The following is a 24637-nucleotide window of genomic DNA, read 5'->3' on the forward strand; positions in this document are numbered from 1 at the left end:
GGAAACAACAGGTGTTGGAGAGGATGTGGAGAAAGGGGAACCCTCCTACACTGTTGGTGGGAATGCAAACTGGTGCAGCCACTCTGTCCTTAAGCGTCTGCCTTCCCCTCAGGTCATGATCCCAGGGTCCTGGCATGGAGCCCGGCATCTGGCTCCCTGCCCCACAGGAAGCCTGCTTCTCCCTCTCCCACTCCCCCTGCTTGTATTCCTGCTCTCGCTGTTTCTCTCTCTCTCTCTGTCAAATAAATAAATAAAATCTTGAAAAAAAATAAAAGTTCAATCTAGAAATTCCTTATAAGAAGTTCAAGCAAAACAGACTTAAAAGAACCTACTTGGCCAATCACTATTCTTGCTTTGCTTATGTAAATAATTAGGACAAGCTGTTAGGACTAAACTTGTTTTGCAAACAAATGTTCATTTGGCTACCTTTGATAAAAATGAGGGTGATTATACTGAGCAAAAATTGAACAACACACCTGAGTGAATATTAGATTCTAATACAGTTTATGATAAACTAGACTAGATCCTGATTTCTTCTACTACCTGTCACTCTCTAAACCACTTCTATTTATTTTTCTCCTACCTTCCTGAGTTGGATTTATTTGAGAACTAAAACTGCCCTTTTTCTTGAAGGCCTGTAAAATAAATATGAATAACTTGATGTAAACTTCAGAGAAATCACCACAACAGCTCATGTAGGAGACAGTCTTCTTCATGCCTGCTGCTGTGTGGGCCTTTGAGAGATCACCAGAGTCATCTGAGCTACAAACTAGGAAAACCTGTCAGCCTGACACTGCCTGTCCTCCCTCTATCAGAAAATATTTCAATCTTGACATCCAGAAATCTTCTCCACAGGCATTTCTCAGAAATCAGAAACTGATTTATATTTTGACCTAATCATTAACCATTGATTTTTTTCATGTTTGTTTCCATAGAAATACCTCTTGTTTAATACCGATTTCTTGAACCATAGCATATCTGAAAACACATCTCCATAACCACTCTTGAAATGAGTTGAACTTACCTAACGTCAGGACTAAGACTGGTTCAATAAGATGGAACAATTTACTAGCTCAACTTTTAATGTGTGACACTTGAGGGAAGATTCAGAGGAAGAAATTGCAAGGGCCCAGGACAGGCTTCCATAAGATGGGCCACTTTGGCATAAAGATCATTTTGAAGTAAAGGTAATCAAAACCCAGCAAATGCAAGAAAAGCTCTCTGCCTTCCCCCTCAACTGCCTAAATTTAGACTGAAAAGGAGAGCCCTTCACCTAAGGAACTTACCTACAAAATAGAGCAACTTTGTTTTTCCAAACAAATCCTTTCACCTTCCTCCTAATGGCTATCTCCCTTTGTAGCCCCAGACTCTACCCCCTTCTCCTTAGTTGATATGAGCTTCATGTTGCCTTATTGTCTTTGGACTCTCCATGTCTGCGTAGAATTCCGGCACATACACATAAAACTGATTTTCTCCTGTCTATCTGTCTCATGACAATTTGATTCTAAGTCCATGTAGAATTTCTGATGTGGGAAACAAAGGCAGAGAGAAATTATTAAATTTCCTTACTACCTACAGAACAAAACTTTCAGATGTTCCACGGACCCTTTGGAAATCTCAAAGTTCGTTCCAGAGCAAAATGACTTTGATGTGGGGACCAAAGTCAGAAGAAAAATCATTAAATTTTCTTATTACATTATTTATTACATTATTATATGTCTAATTACATAAATTATTCTTATTTCTTGCCCATTGACAAGTCCTTGAAACAGGCAGAGTGACATTCCTCTAGGGACTCAACTGCCTTGATGTTGACACTTTGCTAAGGGCAAAAGGCAATTCTAGTCTGACCCGCCCCCCCAATCCTGTAAATCTACTTTAACATATAAAAATTCCTTTAGAAATTTCCTTTATCTCTAAACCTCCCAAGATACGTGTTGGCAATCATCCCCCAAGCATACGGCCCACTGATATACATCTGAAGGGTCTCATGACTAAGGTTTTATTAGATGGTAGTAAATGACCTTTTCCCAACAAAAGCTAACTCCCAACTTGAAAGTATGTAATCGGCCACTCCTTATGACCGCACTGCAGCTCTTTCTAACCACGGGTCCTGTCCCCACGCTTTAATAAAACCACCTTTTTACACCAAAGACGTCTCAAGAATTCTTGGCCGTCAGCTTCAAATCCTAACATCTTTCCTACATCAGGACCATAGGGCAGAAGAAGGTCTTCTCTGACACCTTAAATATGTGTAGGACAAAAACATAACAGGCTCACTCCAGTCTGTGCATACAAAGAACTGACATAAAGAAACACAGGAAAGGATATGAGAACTGAAGTAAGATATAAACCACCACTCAGTTCCCAGAGTAACTGCTACGTGGTACATGTGATGTTCACCTCAAACAGCAGAGTAAACATTTGCACAAACCAATTGACATTGAAACCGCTATGCATATGATGTGGGAAACAAAGGCAAAAGAAAACATTAAATTTCCTTACTGCCTACAGCCCTCTGGCAAGTCCTTGAAACAGGTGGAGTGACCTTCCTCTGGGAGCTCAGCTGCCTAAATTTGGACACTTGGCTAAGGGCAAAAGGCAATCTTTGCCTGAGGGCGTCGCCCCCACCCACCCCAGGACCCTGTAAGTCTTCTTTAATGTATAAACATTTCTCTGGAAACTTCCGTTATCTCTACACCCCAAGATACATGTTAGCTATCATCCTCCAAGCTTGTGGACCACTAATATACATCTGAAGTGCCACGACTGAGTTTTTACTAAACGATAATAAATGACCTTTTCCTAACAGTAGTTAGACCCATCAGGATCTTGGAAACCTTGTTTCCAAAATAGCTTGAGGCTTGTGCTATCTGTAACCCCCTCCTACCTTGAAGTATAAAATCAGTCATAGGACATAACCCCAGAGGAGCTCTTTTCTGCCCAAGGGCCCTGTCCCTGTTCGTTAATAAAATAACCTTTTTGCACTGAAGACGTCTCAAGAATTCTTTCTTGGCTGTCGCTGCGAACCCCACCACTTCAAACCACATCACACAGAAAGCAAGTTGCAATTTACAGTCTGAATATAACTATGTTGATCAGATACTAAAATAACAGTATCAAATATCTACAATGGATTTTAATAGAACCCATTCTCTCCTAACATAAAAATCATAACTCCCAGAATGCAACCACAAATTTTAAGCAAACAAAGGTATATATTACAATAAAGATCCAAATAGAACTTTAAAATTGAAAAACACAGAATCCAAACTAAAACCTTCACTGGGTTGGGTTCAACAGCAGAATGGAGATAACGGAGGAAATAGTAGGTGAACATAAGCATATAGATTAAGGTAAATTATATAATCAGAATAACGGAGAGAAACAAATTTTAACAAAATGAACAGACCCCAAAGGACATGTGGAACAATATTAAAAGGCCATTGTGTCAATGGACTCCCAGAATGACAGGAGAAAAAGACCGGAACATAAAATACATTTTTATAAAATAATAGTTAAAATCTCAAATTTGCTGAAAGAAATAAATTTACACAAAAAGAAGTATAGCATATTAAAAAAGGGTAAACCAAAAGAAAACCATAGCCAGATACATGATAATCAAATAGTTAAAAATCAAAAATAAAGAAAAATATTGAAAGCCTCCAGAGATTACATATAAGAGAACCTGCATGATTGGTGGATTGGTCATGAGAAACCACACAGGGCAAAGAAATATTATCATAAAAGGAGGAAAGATAAAGAACTCTATATGTTTGTAAGGCTTCTACATTTTACTTGAAGTGGTAAAATATCAACTGTAAGTAGACTGTAATAAATACAGATAAGTACATTGTAATTTGAGCAATCACTACAAATATGATTATATATAGGAAAAAATAAAATAGATTAATTAAAATAGAATACTAAAAGCTATTCAAGGGCACCTGGGTGGGTCAGTCGGTTAAGCAGTTGATCTTGGTCTAGGCTCAGGTCATGATCTAATGGGTCTTGGGATGGAGCCCTCTTTCCAGCTCCAACCTCAACATGGTGTATACTTGAAAGACTTTCCCCCTTCCCTCCCCCACTCTCAAATAGATGAATAAATCTTTAATAAGATGAAAAAATTCAAAAATAAAGCCATTCAAATAATCAAAAAGGCAAGATACGAACCACAAAGAAACAAAAAAACGAGACAAACAGAAAGCAAAAAATAAAATTATAGACCCATTGCAAGATAATTAAAATAAAATGTAAATAGTGTAAAACACAAATGAAGACACTGTCAGAATGCATTAAAAAAAAAAACCTAAATGCCATGTTGAAGACCCAACTGTATGATGTCTGTAAGACACCTACATTAAATAAGTAGATATACATAGGTGAAAAATAAACATCTAAAAAGAAGAAATACCTGGCAAACACAAATTCAAAGAGAGTAGGAGTAAATATATTGATATGAGACCGAAAGCCAATTTCTATATGAAGAAAATTACCAGGAATAAGGAGGGATGTTAATTATATAATGATAATAGGGTCACATCATCATAAAGAAATAATAATCCTCAATGTACATGCACCTAACAACACAGCTTGGTTCTGGAACAATTAAACAGTCATATGGAAAAAGTAAAACTTCAATCTACTGCTTACGTCTTATTCAAAAAATTAACTCAAAATGGATCATACACCCAAACGTAAAATGAGAAAGTATAAAATCAGTAGAAGAAAACATAGGAGCAAAATTGTTCTGGGCTTAGATCTGGCAGAGTTCTTGGATATAAAACCAAAACCACAACCAATTTAAAGTAATGATAATTTGGACTTCATCAAAATTAAAAATGTTTTCTCAAAAACAACTCCATTCCTAGGACGAAAGGACAAGCTGCATTCTAAAAAAAATATAATTTCAAATCATCTCTCTAACAAAGGATTATATCCATGATATATAAATAACTGTCAAAAAAAAACAAGAATAAGGAAACAAAATTTAATTTTAAAAATGGGTAAACCACTTGAAGGGACATTTCACCAAAGGAGATACGGGAATGGAAAATAAATACACAAAAAGTTGCTCAGTCTCATTAATCATTAGGGAAATAAAGACAAAATAAGATCACAATGTGATTCCACTACACACCTATTACAATGAAAATGCCAAATCCTGAAGCGGATGCGGAGCACCTGGAAAACTCTTGCATTGCAAACGAAAAGAGAAAATGGTACAGACACCTTAGAAAACAATTAGGTAGTTTCTGGTAACATTAAATATCTATTTCTCATTTGAACCAACAATCCTACTCCCAGGCATCCATGGCAAGAGAAATGAAATCTTATGTTCACATAAAAACCCGTATGGGAATGTTTATAGATGCTTTATTCATAACCACCAAAAATGGGAAAAAACCCAAATGTTCACCAACAGGTGAATGTATAAACAAAATGTAATAAATTCATACTATGGGATACTACTCAGCAATAAGAAGGAATAATTTGCTGATAAATGGAAAAAGCAGGGGCGCCGGGGTGGCTCAGCCAGTTAAACATCTGCCCTGGGCATGGGTCAGGATCCTGGGGTCCTGGGATCAAGCTCTGCTTCCTGCTCCTCGCTTAGCGGGCAGCCTGCTTCTCCCTCTCTGCATGCTACTCCCCCTGCTGTGCTCTCTGTCAAATAAATAAATAAAAATCTTAAAAATAAATTAAATAATTAATTTAATTAAATTAAAATACATGGAAAAAGCATTCTAGAAAAGGCAGAACTTATAGACAGAGAATGGATTGACAGAAGTTATGAAGGGAAGTAGGCTTTGACTACTAAGGGTTAACATGAAGTTTTCTTAGGCTGTGAAGAGTATTGTCTCTGTTGATCTTGGCGATGGCTACACAACTGTATGCATTTGTGAAAACGGACCTAACTGTGCATCATAAAGCACACATGTAAATTTAGTGCAACAAAAATTTTCTTGAAAATTGGGTGCAACAAAAGAGGGGATCATTATCGTGTTCACATTTACATTGTAGAACAACATTTCTCAAAAACCCTTGATCAAATATAATAGGATGTTTTGCTTTTTTTGCTTTTATCTTCATTCTGGTTATACCGCTAAGCTTCCCATGCTGCAAAACCTTAGTTGTGTTGATCATTAACTGCGACATCATAAACTAAGGCTCTGGCCTTTATATCTGTCCTCCTGCACTGAGTAGAGAATGTACTCCTATGTCTGATAGAGTGCAATGGCCTTCAGCTCAAAACACCTTCTTGTAAAGTGGGCCACAGCAGTCTAGAAGAGCTTTGTAAAGAGGTATTATAAAGAGTCAATACAGAATGTATTTATCAAGAGTAAAAGAGTCGGTCTTAAACTCACCTGTCGATTGGCAATTTCATCTCCTACGTAATAAAATGAAAATATCTCTCATTTCCACTTTTATTAAATAAACTCTTAAAATACTTTCTACTACTGCAATAACTTTCAAATGAGACTCTTAATAAGCCTGCAGTTCAGTACTAAGGCAGACTTTTTCAGAGCCTAAGATACGCTTAAGTACAAATTCCTTACATTTGTATATTGCTGACCAATTTTAAAATGCTCAGACATTTAGCCAACTGAGCCACCCAGGCGCCCCTAAAATGCTCATACATTTACTATCACTGGAACTACTGACATAAGCCCAAATGTTAACCACAGCCAGATTTAGCATCCTTTTTCTATAGATGGAAACTGCAAGTCCAGGAAGTTACATGATATGCAGAAGATCACACAATTCAGAAGTAATCTAGCTGGGACTGACTTTCAGTTCGAGGGACACTAATGGAGTTCTCAGAATGTTTTAATATAAAGCAGAAACCACTTTTGGATTCACCTCTTCTTGAGGGTGTCGTTTATCTTGATTGGGGAAGAATAACTTGTTGAAAACAATCTTAACCATTCTTGCATGATTAAAGACCTTAATGATTCAGGGTATTCAATTCTCTGACTAACACCTCTCATGATGATATAAACAGTTATTTGATTGTCTGGGGAAAGATCAGAGTTGGAAGTTAAAGCACAGGTCATAGAGACTGATTCCCTGGCTGGGAGACCTTCTACTTGACTCTTACCGCAGGTGATTGAAGGCTCCTTGACGTTTGCCTCAAGCTAGTGGGATAGAGCCCTTTTCCTCAATACCAGCCATGTCTAATTTCCTGAAGTCTACCTTCCAAGCCATTTGGCCATTCCTTGCATAATGTTCCTACTAAGGTGGAACAGCAGCCACCACTCCATTATTTATTAAGGGGCTCAAACCACTACCTGTACCCTCTCAATCTAATACATAGCCCAGGTCATAATAAGCTCGGTGTCACACAGATTAAATGTTACTGAGGTATAACAGACATATAGAAGTATTTGGAACCCCATTATGTCTCAAGGGCCTACTAGAGTGCTGAGAATATCACACAAGTTATTTACAGATTTCTTGAGTAAATAAGTGAATGAATCAATGGATACCTCAATGAAGTACAAAAGGGTCTTTCTCTCATAGGGCTGTAAGTTGGTACTTAAAGATGTTTTGATAAGTACTGCTGCTAAGGAGAAGGAAGAGGTGGCCGTGGTATCAATGACAGTGAGGAACACCCGTGGGTGGATGAGGTAATTGAAATCAAACAAAACTATAGAGGTCAACAATCTAGCACCACAGAGCAGTAGACATTTTTGAATGAACATAAGCCTTGAATACCTTTGCATTTTCCCTATTTTTTTTCAAAAATGATGCTCACATACCAATTTTCTTTTTCTTTTTTCTTTTTTTATTTTTTTAAAGATTTTTATTTATTTATTTGAGAGAGAGAGAATGAGAGATAGAGAGCACGAGAGGGAAGAGGGTCAGAGGTAGAAGCAGACTCCCTGCTGAGCAGGGAGCCCGATGTGGGACTCGATCCTGGGACTCCAGGATCATGACCTGAGCCGAAGGCAGTCGCTTAACCAACTGAGCCACCCAGGCGCCCCCAATTTTCTTTTAAAAATCCTCTTGGAAATTTAAGAAAGTCACAAATGTTGTCAATCTAAACAAACACCCCTGATTGAAATTTTCCTTCCTGAACACTCATTGAGGATTATGTGTTTAAGGGCTTTTTAGAACTTAATCTGCATAACCTTGAAGAGTCTCTTCATCCTTTAGCTGATTAAAAATATTTTTCACAGCCCGTAAAGCAAGATATGACTCTATGCTATGTGTATTTAATAGAGGAAGTACGCTTTATGTGCTCCATTAAGTCGTTTGTGAAATTGCATTAGTGCCATGCCATTAGTATACCTCTTTCAGATACATCTGTGGCCCTCTCTTGACAGGTAAATTAACAGTTTCATCAATTTGCTCAGAGATTCATAATGACCTTATAATCCAAACAAAAATACCCACCTTATCAGCAATTGCAAAAGAAATCAAACATATTTTCCAATAGACTACCAGAGAAATGAATGCAACAATGTATCTTACTTCTTGATAGGTGACAATGCTATATTTTAGAAACATGATTAAATTATATCCACTGATGAGGCTAAAAAAATCAAAACATAATAAGGGACAAAGATAATAAGAAGGTTGATGTTTAAAACGTGGCAAGGTGGGGTGCCTGGGTGGCTCAGTCATTAGGTGTCTGCCTTTGGCTAAGGTCATGGTCCCAGGGTCCTGGGAGGGAGCCCGGCATTGGGCTCCCTGCTCCGCGGGGGGCCTGCTTCTCCCTCTCCCTCTCCCCGTTTGTTGTGTTCCCTCTTTCGCTGTATCTCTCTTTGCCAAATAAATAAACAAAATCTTTAAAAAATAAGATAAAATGAAATGTGGCAAGGTTTTTAAGAGGCAAAAAAATTATTATATGAAAATCATAACCTGTTCCACAACATTAAAACCATTAAGTCACTGGCATATTATTAAATGTTAACAGTATGTACAAAGCAATTGTTGCTTTTTAAAAAAATACAGCATTCCTAATTCTAATCATTTGCTAGGCTATGAAAAGATAGTACTGTAGCAAAATTGTATCATCTTTAACTCTCCTGTTCAATGTTTTTAATATGATTCATTATTTAAATGTTAGAGATAAATTTCAGATGTCACTTCCCATTTTCCTTCAGTCTTCGGTTCTTTGTTTTTTTAACATTTACTGTTACTGTATCCTGCTTCCATAACAACCAATTACAGCAGAAGTAATGTATTTCAATTTATCATTGCCTTAAATCCTCTACCATGTCTCCACTATTTTTGCCAATGCCATCGCACTCCCACCTGGCCATTTGTGCTTTGGTAATTTTGGATTGACTGCTATAAAAATTAACATCACTGTCACTCCCTCTGTCCACCCCAACCCAAAATGCCCTCTCCCTCCTCTAAAACGGTAACACTTGAAGTCGATACAATTCATTTCATAAATACCATTGAGCGTTAATAGTAATAATTTCATATATACATCCCTTACTATCTCAACCAGAAGGTAAATTATTTGGGCACAGTAAGAAAGATGGTTAAAGTTTGGCCTGTAGCATCATACAGGCTTGAGGTCAAATCCTGGGTCTGCCGTTTGATTAGCTATGTGACCGTGGACTAGTTGCTTCAGCTCTTCAAATCTTGGTGTCCTCCTTCGTGAACTGAGGATGACATCAGTGCCTCTATTTGAAGGCTATGATAACCCCTTACCCACAATATTTATCACTCTGTTGGATATGTAGACCAAAAATTATAGAAATTTGTGGATGGCAAAAGAAATTGTCTTCCTTCAGTGTATCCTTCAAAATATATTGACCAAAAATTTATATTTGAGGAAATAAGTTAAGATACATTTTTAAATTGTATAAAATTGAGTTTCCATCTCATGGGCCTTTTTTTTTTTTTTTAAGATTTTATTTATTTTTTTGAGAGAGAGAATGAGAGACAGAGAGCATGAGAGAGAGGAGGGTGAGAAGGAGAAGCAGACTCTCCGCTGAGCAGGGAGCCCGATGTGGGACTCGATTCCGGGACTCCAGGATCATGACCTGAGCCGAAGGCAGTCGCTCAACCAACTGAGCCACCCAGGCGCCCATCCATCTCATGGGCCTTAAGACCACTAATGAATCAGAGCCCTGCAGAACATGTTCAGAGCCAGACCACCTGTGTTTAAATCCCACTTCTGCTACTATGTGTGAGACATAAGATAATTTGACGAAATTCTTTCAGCCTCAGTTTTCTCATCTGTAAAATGGGGATGGTAATAATGATATATATGTCACAAGGTTATTGCAGCAAAAGAGTTAATGAATGTGAGTCATTTGGAACATCACATGGCACAAATCAATTATTACATTTGTGCCACACTTTCAAATACCCTGAATTCTTAATTTTACATACTTGTGAAATAAAAAAAAAAAGGGGGGCTAGTTGGGTCTTTGGGTGGCTCAGTCGGTTAAGTGTCTGCCTTTGGCTCAGGTCATTATCCCAGGGTTCTGGAGATCAAGTCCCACATTGGGTTCCCTGCTCAGTGGAGAGTCTGCTTCTCCTTCTTCTACCTCTGTCCCTCCTCCCTGCTTGTGCTCTCAAATAAATAAAAAAAAAATCTTTATAAAAAATTTTCCTCATTTTGTAGATGAGAAAACTACGATTCATAGTAGTATGTACCATGCCAAGGTCACATGGCTAGTCGGTATTTGAATTTAAATCTATCTTACTCAAAAGCTCATGCTTTTTCTCCTTTGGCCCATTGCTACTTCTTGTCGTCTTAAATCAATTAAATTATATGCATGTGCATATAAACCTAGATTATACACAATTTAAAGGCAATGAACAGGTGTACCTGACAAGAGAGAATTGTACATACAGAATGACCACTGAATAAATATTTACTAAATGCAAAAATAAATGGATGCAGCTTCATGTTTAACCTTTTACAGGACCACTGAGGGATATGATATTAAAAATATAATCATAGGGGCACCTCAGTGGCTCAGTCGTTAAGCGTCTGCCTTCTGCTCAGGTCATGATCCCAGGATTCTGGGATCGAGTCCAGCATCGGGCTCCCTGCTCAGCAAGAAGCCTGCTTCTCCCTCTCCCACTCCCCCTGCTTGTGTTCCCTCTCTCGCTGTGTCTCTCTCTGTCAAATAAATAAATAAAATCTTTTAAAAAATAAAATAAAAACTATGCTGCCGGGGCGCTTGGGGGGCTCAGCAGGTTAAGTGTCCGCCTTCGGCTCAGGTCATGATCCCAGGGTTCTGGGATCGAGTCCTGAATCGGGCTCCCTGCTCAGCAAGAAGCCTGCTTCTCCCTCTCCTACTCCCCCTGCTTGTGTTCTCTCTCTCACTGTGTCTCTCTCTGTCAAATAAATAAAATCTTTTTAAAAAAATATAAATAAATAAATAAAAATATAATCATATATTCATAAATTAGGGATGTATCTAAAACTTCAGAGCTTTCCCCAAATATGTAAATATATCTTTGTATTTAGACCTCATGTGATGCTAAACTGAGGCACTTTTTAATTATTTTTTAAAATATTTTATTTATTTATTGAGAGAGAGAGAGCAGAGGGAGAGCAGGAGCAGGGAGGAGAGGGAGAAGCAGGTTCCCTGTGAGCAGGGAGCTCGTCGTGGGGTTTGATCCCAGTACCACATGATCATAACCTGAGCCAAATAATAAAATCTTTAAAAAAAAAATATTTCCCATGTTGCTTAATATAACATCTAGATGTCAACTGCCAAGTACTTTCCACTTATGGTCCAGGTAATTTTGGCTGAAAATGCCAGTTGCAATGTAAGTCTAATATACCCCTCCGACAATGTCTGCATATCCTAGGAATTTTAGTTTTTGTTACACGTCTCTGGTTCAGTCTTTTTAGAGAACAGAGATATATACTGAAATATCACCTGTAAAATTACAAAATGGTTAAAATAAATTTCCATCATTTAAGGAATAGTTTACAAAATTGTGTTACAACAATACATTGAAATACCCAAGCAGTTATTTAAAAAAATTATGTATGTCTTGGGCAGGTAGGTAAGCGGATGTGTATACATCATGAAAATAGTTTATGATACATTATTTCTGTATACCTAAAACAAAATTCTAAGTTATGAACCAAACTGCGCTGAGGAGGAATTTCAGGAGAGTGGGATAAGGAAGAAGATAGGCAATAAATAAGAACTTCTCACTTTTCATATCCACACATATCTATGGACATATTTATAATGAACAAAATTTTATTTTTATTTTTTAAAGATTTTATTTACTTGAGAGAGAGAGCCCAGAGGGAGAAGGAGAAAAAGACTCCCGCTGAGCAGGGAGCCCGATGCAGGGCTCAATCCCAAGACCCTGGGATCATGACCCAAGCCGAAGGCAGATGCTTAACTAACTAAGCCACCCAGGTGCCCCTGAACAAAATTTTATAACGGAAACATAACAGAACTGGACCAAAAGGCCATCTAGTTGACTTAATCTGATTGTAAAAGTATATTTTCATTTATTGGATTTTCACATAGTGGTTCTTGTTCTGCACAAGGCAGTTTTGTAGTTTGGGGATAGTTTTAGCGTATTAGAGAAATTTTAAATATTTTTACCAAATTTCATAGCAACCATTCAAAATTACAGATTTGGGAAATGTAATTAGATATTTCAAGATGGCAAATTAATCCAGAAGTCAAATAGTTAATGTTCAGGACAAATTTGGTCTTATAAAAGTTCTTCAAATTCCTCCCCGTAAGGAACAAACTATTATGAGAAGTAATAGTATTGAGTTAAAAATGAGTTTCAATTGTTCTGTCAACAAAGGATAAGGGACTAATAGTAACTTACGTGTTCTGAAATAAGAATGCTAGTGTGGAGGTCAGCTAAATGTTTAGAACAAATAGAACAAAAGGTTATATAAATAGTTTAGGCCAATAAATCTTCTACACTAAAATTGCTTTTGAGTAAAGAAAGGTAATGCTACTTTACAACACTAGGGATGATCCCCTGCTGTCCAAGAGAAGCTATTAAAATGAGTAATTGCAGAAATCAATGGAAGAGGATAGTTTGGGATCATTGCTTGAATTCTAAAAACCCAGCGAACAAACAAATAAGGAAAACATTTTTTTTAATTTTTTATAAAGATGTTTTTAAATTTATTTATTGAGAGACAGAGAGAATGGTAGAGAGAGAGCATGAGAGGGAAGAAGGTCAGAGGGAGAAGCAGACTCGCTGCTGAGCAGGGAGCCCGATGCGGGACTTGATCCTGGGACTCCAGGATCATGACCTGAGCCGAAGGCAGTCACTTAACTGACTGAGCCACCCAGGCGCCCAGGAAAACATTTTATATAATGTTTTTAGCTCCGTTGGATGAAATGGTTGAAAAGCTACAGAAAAGAAACCTCAAGAAACTGATAGCTTCAGGACCAAAATAACACCAGGATAGTAGTATCATTGGGGGCAGCTGTCTTGTTTTATTTTTCATTTTTATTCTCCATAAGAGCAAACAAATAAATTCTAACAAAACTCAGAAAATCAACACACATGCACAAAAGTTATATTGGACAGCTAAGCTGGGGCATCACATAAATAGAAAATCCACACAAAAAAAAATGTATTTGAATACCTACTTCCTTTGTATCTAGAACTTTTCCTACAGAGGTCTGAGAATGCCTAAAAGTCAGAAATTCCTGGGCGCCTGGGTGGCTCAGTTGGTTGGGCGACTGCCTTCGGCTCAGGTCATGATCCTGGAGTCCCTGGATCGAGTCCCGCATTGGGCTCCCTGCTCGGCAGGGAGTCTGCTTCTCCCTCTGACCCTCCCCCCCCATGTGCTTTCTCTCTCTCTCATTCTCTCTCTCTCAAATAAATAAATAAATAAAATCTTTAAAAAAAAAAGTCAGAAATTCCTCCAAGGATTTCTTCATTTGAAGGCTGATGCTGAATACATATTCAGACCTAAGGACCACATGAAATTTATCATAATTGTTATCACCTGAACTACTATGATGACAGTAAAAGTATAATCAAGAGTCTTAATTTGTATAAGAGATACAACTTTGGAAATATTAGGTACAGAGGAAGACAGTAAGACAGTGTTAGGAGTTCATCTACATCTGGGAAATACAGACTAAGTGTAGTACATATTGTAACCCTCTTAACTATTTTCTTTCTGTTAAACCTTCAATCACTGGTTCTCAACTAGGCAATGCCACCCCCGCTCACCAAAGAGACTCCTGGCAATGACTGGAGAAATTTTGGACCCTAGGAACTCACAGTGGGTGGGGGTGGGGTACGGCTACTGCATTTAGTGGCTAGAGGCCAGGGATGCTGCTAAACATCAAAGAGCTCACAGGAAAGCATCACAGGACAAAGAATTATCTGGTCCAAAATGACAATAGTGCTGAGGTTTACAAACATTGCTTTGAATTAAATTCAACATGACTGTGCCAATGGTCTTTACAACATAGGAAAGAATTTCTGTACCACCCTAGGCTTTGTATCACAAATTACTCCAAGTTCATCTGCTTTTCACTGCCTTGTACACCCTCACTTCTCCACTCCACTTACTTCCTTTCTTATTTAATTTTACATTTCAGGTCTCCATTGCTAAGTAACTCCATTCTGATTTGGGACCTACTTTCAAAATACTTCTTCTGGTATGGAATAAACTTACAATGTGGTTTTGTTGGTGTTGTTGATGTTGTTTTTGTTTTGTTTTGTTTCCTGATACCTACTCCTTTTGTTCTAGATTTCAGTCTCAGACCAGAGATATTTGTCTTTTATATTCCAGGCCTCCAGATCAGCCTAATCCTGCAAAACTGCAATCAACAGTAGAATATGGAATATCATCTGCAAGCTAGAAAAATATTACAAACAACCAACATCTCCTAGGAACTCAAGAAGTTGCATTTCATTGGAGTGGAGAGGAAAAAGAACAACAATTAAGTCACACATTTACTCAGCATAATAAGTCAATCAAACCAATATAGCAGAACTCCTTTATGGAGCTGGACTAGGGATATAGGAGTAATATATATCTCTTGGCCAGTTAATGATATTATAACAGGCTTTTAATCTACAAAATCATCTTATTTGGAAATATGTCTTGACCTATGATATATCTATTGGTCTGTAATGACAAGCTTTTAAAATAAGTTTTCAGGGGTGCCTGGATGGCTCAGTCAGCTAAACATCTGCCTTCGGCTCAGGTCATGATCCCAGGGTCCAGGGATCAAGCCCTACATTGGGCTCCCTGCTCAATGGGGAGCCTGCTTCTCCCTCTCCCTCTGCCTGTCACTCCCCCTGCTTGTGCTCTCTCTGAAAATAAATGAATAAAATCTTTTAAAAAATAAAAAAATAGAAAATAGAAAATAAAATAAAGTAAGTTTTCATTATGTTACCAGGACGCAGGGTGCACTACCACTGAGGCCCAAATGAAGATAGTCGTGACTCATAACAATGTCAGGAAAATTCCACACCAGAGAAGCAGAAAGTTGTGTCTTTCAGAAATAGGCAGAAAAAGATACTAAGTTGACTCTGTATTGATGAATCTTGCTATCTTTTTAGAAATGTTTTAAGTTCTGTAGGAAGATTATTGACAAAGTTGTTCTAAGGAAGATAATAGGTGTTTTAGTGGAAAAATGTGTCTCCTACTGTCATGATTCTCCTAACCCCTAGTTCCTAATCAAAGTTTAATGGAGGGTTGCTATGGAGAATCTTTCTATGTAAATGTGAATTCACATTAAAACCAACAAAGATATTAATCATGCCAATATTATAGAATGTATTAACTTGTATGCTGTAAACTTGATGTCAGCTTCCCAACACCTTCCAGGCCTCAAAGATTGGTTCTTTATTTCTACCAGAAGAAAGGATTTTGTAAAATGGCTACTCATTAATCTAAACAAGTTAAAACTGTGTTTTCTATGCATTACCCAGATTATCATTTTTACTCTGAACTTGTTGTGGTCACTTCTTGGAACTCCTAGACCAATCCCCTGATTCAACGCCTCAGACTGCAAAAAAGCATCAGTGGAGTTGGTATAGGGCAAAAAAACAAAACAAAACAAAACCACCTTCCCTTTAGATCTGCATGGAGTCAATCCTTTGCAATTTGAATACACAAGATTACATGGGTATATAGACTTTACTGGAGGTTTGAGAAAGGGAAATGATTTTCTATTATACCTACATAAACAAATAAACATTGAATATTACTGATCTTTCCTGTTAAAAGAATATCAACTACCCGATCATTGCTATTGTGTCACTGGACACATCATTCTCACGGCTCTGAACTCCTCCCGTGTTGCCTAACTGGCTCCGGCCCTCCCATCCTGTCATTTCTACTGCAGCCCACCCTCTAGCCCTATATTCCTGCTACATTTTCTTACACAAAGGAATTTAGTAATCGATAAAATGCCAGATTTGCTCTCAAAATGCACTCACACAAGATTCACCCCTCTACTCCCAAGATGCTTATCAAGGAATTTCTGCAAATAAACCATATTTTTCCGTAAGTGGAAACTGGAGTTAGCTGTCTAAGTATACACTATGTCTAAATCTATCACTAGAATTATTTTCATGTAAAATGCCTATGCATTAAAGCACAATGCCTTTCACGTACCAGTCACATGATAGAAAGAATATTATTGATGGAAAAAAAGCACTACGTAGAATTAAAAAATTATAGAATTAAACCACCATGACTGCACTTCAAAAACTAAAGTAACAGGTCAAAAAGTTAGGTAGTTATATACCATTGGCCATTCCCATATACCATATGGCCATGACCATATACCATTCTTATTTTCTTCCTTAAATATTCTGTATTTTTAAAATTTACAATTATTTTGAAAAATATGAGTTATAAATACAAATATTCTGATAAAAACAAAAGAGGGTACTCTTTAGTGGCAGTTTATCTAAAAATGAGGCAAACGCTTAGATGAAGAGAAACCTGATTAGAAAGAAATAAAAGGGGGCAGTTGGGTGACTCAGTCGGTTAAGCCTCTGACTCTTGGTTTGGGCTCAGGTCATGATCTCATGGTCCTGGGATAGAGCCCCAAGTTGGACTCCATGCTCAGCGGGGGTCTGCTTGAGTCTCTCTCTCTCCCTTTCCCTCTGCCCCTCCCGGCATGTGCACGGGCCTGCTTTATCTCTCTCTCTCTCTGTATGTGTGTAATACATACATACACACAAACAAAGATAGATATATACACATCTAGATATGTAAATATGTGGATATATATACATATATAGATGAAAAAGAGAGAGAGAAAGAAAGAAGAAGAAAGAAAGAAAGAAAGAAAGAAAGAGAGAGAGAGAGAGAGAAAGAAAGAAAGAAAGAAAGAAAGAAAGAAAGAAAGAAAGAAAGAAAGAAAGAAAGAAAGAAAGAAAGAAAGAAAGAAAGAGGGAAGGGAGGAAGGGGGGGCACTTGGTCACGTCAGTCAGGGAACATGGAACTCTTGATCTTGGGGATATGATTTTGAGTCCCATGTTGGGTGTAGAGTTTACTTAAAAAAAAAAAAAGAAATGCAAGAAATAGAGGGAAAAGTTAAGCCAATGGCTCAGATATGTAAATCTTAATGTAAATGACAGCAGTTAAAGTCAGTAACATACAAAAAAGGGGCTCACTTACTACAGGAAGGAATTGTTAATTTACATATAGTAAGCTATAACAAACTACCAGGCTTTACTAATTGTATTTCCTCTTCTAGGATTAGAACAAGAGCAAGGAATAACTTTGAAGAGTTAGGGAAGCAGCTGGGATCAGGATCCGGAGTGAGGTAGGGATGATCACTAAGGACTTGAGAAAGGCATTTTTTTTTTTTTTTAAAGAAAAGAACAATAACTGTTTGTAAACAGCTTTACACTAAGCCTCATGATTTTAAACAAGAGAATATACTTCTTTGAGTTTCCATTTTCTCATTCTATAACTTGCCCCAAACACAATTACTGTGTTATTTGTACTCGGGTCTTCAGTTTAGACAGAGTACCTGGTACAGAATAGTCACATGATAAATCGAATTCATGCACTATAAAATGAAGAAATTGAATGTAATGATTCCTAGGGTATTTTCAGTACCTAATTTCAGCTAGTCAATGAAATATCTGTTGAAAATATTACTTATAATGCACTGTGTTTCATATGCTGAAAGTACAAGCTATGACCATTATTTTGAAGGACCTGAGAATGTACATGGAGAGATAAGACTTTGTGGTTCTCTAGCATTCACTGACAATGCATCTAGTTGTCTATGATACAAACACATCTAGAAAGGATAGCCAAAAGCTGTTCCAGCCTAATGAGTCTCTTTAGATAGACAGAATTCTGTCCTGTCTCACAACTTGTCACCTAATTGAACACTCTAGGCTAATAATTTAGAAAGAAACTAGCTAAGTCCCAACGTCATTTACCTTGCTCTATAGTCAAATTTGGACTCTAAAACAAAACCTCTGCATCTAAAGCACCTTCCAAACAAAAGTCACCTCAGTCGTACACTGTTTCCTCGTATCCAAATCTAACAGCCCAAATTGCTGCTCTTAGGAAAGGAAGGGAAAGAAAAATGATGAAGAAAGATTCCACAATATGTTGTTGTGATGTCTTGACATTCTGAGGGATGAAGAGGAAAGGCACGTTTTTGCTGCTTCTACTTATGTAATGCCAAAAGTGGCTTATTTTCCCTCAACTTTTCAAACAAATGCTTCCGTTTGCTAAACACAAAAAACTCATAAACTTAATATACTTAGTAGAATAAAATAAGTACATACGTATTGATACACTTTTTTTATTTTATTTTTTTAAAGATATTTATTTATTTATTTGACAGAGAGACACAGCGAGAGAGGGAACACAGCAGGGGGAGTGGGAGAGGGAGAAGAAGGCTTCCCGCTGAGCAGGGAGCCCGATGCAGGGCTGGATCCAAGGACCCTGGGATCATGACCCCAGCCCAAGGCAGACGCTTAATGACTGAGCCACCCAGGCGCCCCAATACACTTTCTTTAATGCAGGCATATTTCTCCCAAATGATTGCCAGTTAAGGATAAAAATGGGCAAAGTATAAAGAGAATAACAAATCCACACAAAACCAAATTACTGTCAAACTAGGTAGTAACTAAGTGATAAGAGAATTGTATGGGACACATAATAAGTGTTCTAGGAGTTTGAAAGGACAACTTCACCTTGACTGATCCTGAAAGGACTCAGGAAGAGGGAGGGATATGAACTGGGCATTGAAAGATGAGTAGAATATCAGTAGAGGCAAAACAAGGGCATGAGCAAGCAAAAAGACTTGGTTTCAGTAAAAGTTTCATCTAAAAGCACATGTTCATGAGAGAAGTAGTAGTCAGAATCTTGAGATTTCTGCACAGTCTTTGAGGAAGATGATAGATATCCATCCAGCACAGAAACATACAACAGTAATTCTGACATAGGAGTGTGGAAAGAGTGGGAAAGTATATAGCACCCTGGGGAATGTAAGAGAATCTATTGTGGAGAAGCAGTATGACTTATATTAGAAAGTCCCAAAACTAATGATGTACTGTATGGTGACTAACATAACATAATACAATAAAATAAAAGTAATTAAATTAAATTAAATTACATTTTTAAAAAAGTCTCCCCAACTATGCCGAAGCACAACCATCCCCCTACACATAGTATTATTGTCCTAGTCTAGAGTATTTTGAATATTTGGGGGTTTTTTTTAAGATTTTATTTATTTGTCAGAGAGAGAGAGAGAGAGAGAGAGCCCGAGCAGGGGGAAGGGGCAGAGGCAGAAGGAGAAGCAGACTCCCTGCCAAGCAAGGAGCCAGACGTGGGACTGGATCCCAGGACGCTGGGATCATGACCTGAGCCAAAGGCAGATGCCCAACGACTGAGCCACCCAGGCGTCCCTTGAATACTTGTTTCAAGAGTTTGTAGAGATACTTGAAATTGGTATTCAGGCCATATTCACTCATCATTCATTCAACAAATGTGTACGGAGCAACTGTTGCATGGCAGACATTTTACCACATACTAGGGGCAAGGAAGTAAACAGACTAGATTCTGACTAGAATACTAAGGGAACCTCATCTATTCTGGGTGACAGAGAAAGTTTCCTCGAGAAAATGATGTTTGAAGTAAGATCTGATCGTGGCCCTTAACAGTTGAAGCGAGTGGGGTATGAGTGTTCAAGACCAGTGAAGTCAGCATGATACAGGAAGAACTCTCATTCCCCAGCTCTCTTTCTTTATTGTAGAAAAGAGCAAGACAGGTTGATAGGTTAAAATACTCTGAGGACAACATATGGTAGCAAATGATAGCTAGCAATGGTCCTAAAGAACAAGGGCAATGAGAACCTTGATTCAAACGAGGTGCAATACCTACACACAGTTTTAACAACAACTAATACTGGAAACAAGAAGACTCAAAAAAAAAAGGGGGGGGGCTCCAGAATTGACAGAGAGTTCATTTCAATGGCTTTGAAAGAAGTTTCCTTCCTTTCAGTGACGATCAAAAAATCTGATTAAACTCCAGCTAATCCAAAATACAACATGCTGTTCACATAAGAGGAGTCTGTAGATAGGTCTTGGGTTTGGGTTTTTTGTTGTTGTTGTTTTTGTTTTTAATACCTGATATTAGATTCATTTGTCATCTTGACAGGATGTTTTGTATTGAAGATATAACACTAAAAGAGGGGATCAACATTTAATTGTCAAGCATTCTCTGACAAATGATTATTTGGGAAAGTGTGCAGTGGCTACATTTTCATGACAAAAGAAACTCTTATTTTGGTGTGACTCTTTTTTTCCCTTCCATCTCATTCTCAAGCAGAGGAGTTTATTTTTCTCTGGTAAAGATAACCACTTTGCTTGTTACAAAGAAGAATGCAGTAGTAGATATGGCCAATTTAGGAATTAGAGAAATTACATATCAGTTGAAATACTAAAAAGATCTTGTTGCAAAGCAGTCTCCACAACACTGCAGTTTCACAGAAGAAATACAAGCTGGTCCCAGCGCCAATGGTGATCCCACACAAAAAGACTGGTCAAGAGAGCATCTCTAAGCATGTTCACATTGACTTAATTTACTAATAGCTAGTAATGGCAGCCATCTAAGCTCTTGACAGTTCATAATTTCTATTGGCACATACACTCAGATGTGAATTGTATATTACTATGGACCATGTTTCTAGGTATTTTCTTCAACCAAGAATATTTAACATACACCCATATAAGCATTACTTTGGACCATGTTTCCAGATATTTCCTTCAACCAAGAATATTTAACATACGTACACACATATAAGCAATTACAGAACTTTTATTATTAATGATACACCAGGGACTTTAAATTTGTATTATATTTATTCCTCAAAATGATAATGAACGTTAGAGAAGTTAAGATGCCTGATCAAGTTCACACAGCCAGTAAGTGTCTGAGCCAGGATGTGAATCCAGGCCTGGCTTTTTCTAATAAGCCATAAAGCTGAAAGCACACTAGTCCAAAATAGTGTGGTAGAGTAACTTCCGTTGCTTAGACTTATGCTCCAGACAATAGAGATATAAGTGGTCAAAAGTCACCATCTTCTATGACCATGAACTACCTTGGGTCAACACATTCTTCCAAAAGTAACAGGTCTTCTGGTGTGTGATCAGAGACCTTAAACACACCACCAAACAATGCAGTTACATAGAATACATATGCTAGTGCTGGGGCGCCTGGGTGGCTCAGATGGTTAAGTGTCTGCCTTCAGCGCAGGTCATGATCTCCAGGTCCTGGGATCAACCCCGGAGCCCCATGTCAGGCTACCAGCTCAGCGTATGCTTCTGCCTCTCTCCCCTGCTTCTGCTCTCTCTGTCTCTCTCTCGAATGAATAAATAAATAAATCTTTTAAGAAAAAAAAGGAATATATATGCTAAAGCTAAATCTTCTCCCTGTTGAGAATAATAATTCTACCACTGGAGAAATCCTATTTTACATAGTAGCGAATTCCTTCTTTAGTAAGGGGGAGAGGGGTTGGAGGGAAGGATAGTGAGTGGGGGTGGGAATGGAAGGGCTATTTATGCAACACAAGGTAAAAGGGCAAATCCCCACCAGAGACATGATGGAAGTATTATCGATTGTGTGCTACACTGTCTTCTAAGAAAGCCAGCTTAGGTGACTATCATGGCTTTATTCTGCTAATTGGAAAAGTACTGTTGGAAGAACTGAATTACCCAGGCAACAGGGAAGATTTAAGAGCCTCTATGATCCCTCATAGTGAAGTACGGGAGGGGAATGCCAGGTAGAAACTTTAGAAGAAGAACTGAAAGAGCACATGCGTAATGGTGAATTAAATCTGGTGTGCGGTTTGAAATCTAATTTTATATTCATGAGTCAGTACGGGAACGACAGTAATGTTTAGTAATAGTATCAGTCCCTCCTCTTTGCAGATGGCAGACACTGCATCCAGCTCTTAACATGAATTATGCCTTTTTGTCATTATTAGAATCCTACAAGATAAGCACTTTTATTGTCTCCACGTGACTGTGAGGAAACTGAGGCATACAGAGGTTACATAACTTTGCCCAGTCATAGCGAGGAAGTAGCTGACTCAGGATGCATGCTCTAAGCAGCTTGTATCCAAAGTCTATGCTACAAGGGAAGAAAAAAAAAAAAAAAGCCAAGTAATGAAAAGCAGAAAGAGGCAGGAAGGAATCAATCCCTTTCTGCTTTCTCTTCTTTCCTGTAGGATCTAATTCTATTCAAGAAAACCTTGCACTGCATGTTATTAGAGATCCATTTGTCTTACGTTTTATAAAATGCAAGTAATGCCATTTCTGAAAAGATTGCTTAGAAGCCCCTGCTCAATCTTCATATCTTATGGTAAATCTCCACAAACGAAGCAAGTTCCCTTTTAGGAAAATCATAAACAAAAAGAAACAAAACTGAAATTCAAAAATAAACTCTCACTTCCATATATGGAGTTCATTGGTATATTATTTTTTCCTCTGCACAAAAGTAACTAGCCTTGGAGGTTTTATAGTTTCTGCAACACAGTTTACAAAAAATTGACTCTGAAAAGGACAAGAAACAATCCTCAGCCCTTCAGAGTCTGTAAGTGTTTATATATGTCAAAGGGACAAGACTTTCATTTAGCTAACAGAAAGGGAAAACTATGGAAGTCACCAGAACAAATGAACACAATTTAAGTGAAGATGACATTGAAAATGATCATGGAAATTTATTTATTAACAAAGATTCAAACTTTGTGGATTCTGAACTTTAAATTGAATTCTAATCATTGATTTCTGGGCTTCCTGCTCAGCAGGAAGCCTGTTTCTCCCTCTCACACTCCCCCTGCCTGTGTTCCCTCTCTCTCTCTGTCAAATAAATAAATAAAATCTTAAAAAAATAAAAATAAATAAATAAATCCTTAAAAAAAAAGGAATAAGAAAAAAATAACTCATGAAGAAGGTACCAGGGATTAATTAATGGAATGTCCATCGTGGATGGAGCGCTCCAGAAGATAGAAGATAGTTGCAATCTATTAATGAGGTAGAAGTTTTGCTCAACACAGTTTGTGACCAAGTTAAATGAGGCAGGAGGGGATGTGTCAAAGTGGAAGCATAGTACATAACATGAAATGGTTAAGTACATAGGCATTGGGTACAGATAACTCGTGTTCAAATATTGGGATTTCATACTCATTGAAATGCATAACTCACTGAGCCACACATAACTCACTGAGCCACACAGGCACCCCAAGTCATTATTTCCTTAACCACAGAGAAATGATAAGGACAATATACTGAATGTAAATATCCAGGGGGAATTAAGAACAGATTATTGAATTTAATCAGTTAGCAAAATTTTACAAATGACAGATATCCATATAATATGGAAGACAGGAAAAATATCATAAAATAAGATGATCATTCAAAATGTTGTAGTAGCGGGAAAATTAAACAAATATCACTGCATACAAAAGCTATCCAAACATATATCTAAGAAAAAGGAACAAACAAGAGAGGATTCAGTGGGAAAAAAAGGGACAGATACACCCCCAGCAGAAGAAAAGAAGTTAAAGGAAGATGTAATTTAGCAGGAGTTTCTGTAAACAATCTTGTCTTAAGCATTGTTCTAACAAAAGAGAGATTTATAAATGGTTATACTGTGCTATGGGACCACAGTAACAAGTCCTGAATGATCCACTTAATGATTCACTGGAGTTATAATTAAAGTGAGGCTGAGAACAGTTGAGGCATCATCACAGGATGACACTGAATTAGACACTATAGAAAAGAGCTAAAGAATGTCTAAGATGGGCACACAGATGTATTTTCAGAACATAAGAAATGCCTCCCAGGATTCCATAAAGTGCTTATTTGCCTATGATTCTATAACAGAGGCACCAAAGGAAAACAGACAAGCTGAAACAAGCACAGCTGACACTTCAACAACAAAGACAGAAAATGCATGGGTCCGCTTACCTGTAGATTTGGTTTTCAAAAAATATGTTGGAAAATTTTTTGAACATTTGGAACCATTTGAGAAAACTCAGAGACAAACCACAATATTATCAAAATATCGAAAAACTTAAGGAAAACTTAGATGAGTCATGAATAGATAAATATATGTAGATACTAGTTTATCATTTACTACCATAACATATACACAAATCTATTAGAAAAAGGTAAAATTTATCAAAAATTACCAGCACTTACA

Source organism: Eumetopias jubatus, unplaced genomic scaffold (genome assembly GCF_037043125.1).
Source record: "Eumetopias jubatus isolate StellerSeaLion01/CBP00866 unplaced genomic scaffold, mEumJub1_p1.0 scaffold_11, whole genome shotgun sequence".
NCBI lineage: Eukaryota > Metazoa > Chordata > Mammalia > Carnivora > Otariidae > Eumetopias > Eumetopias jubatus.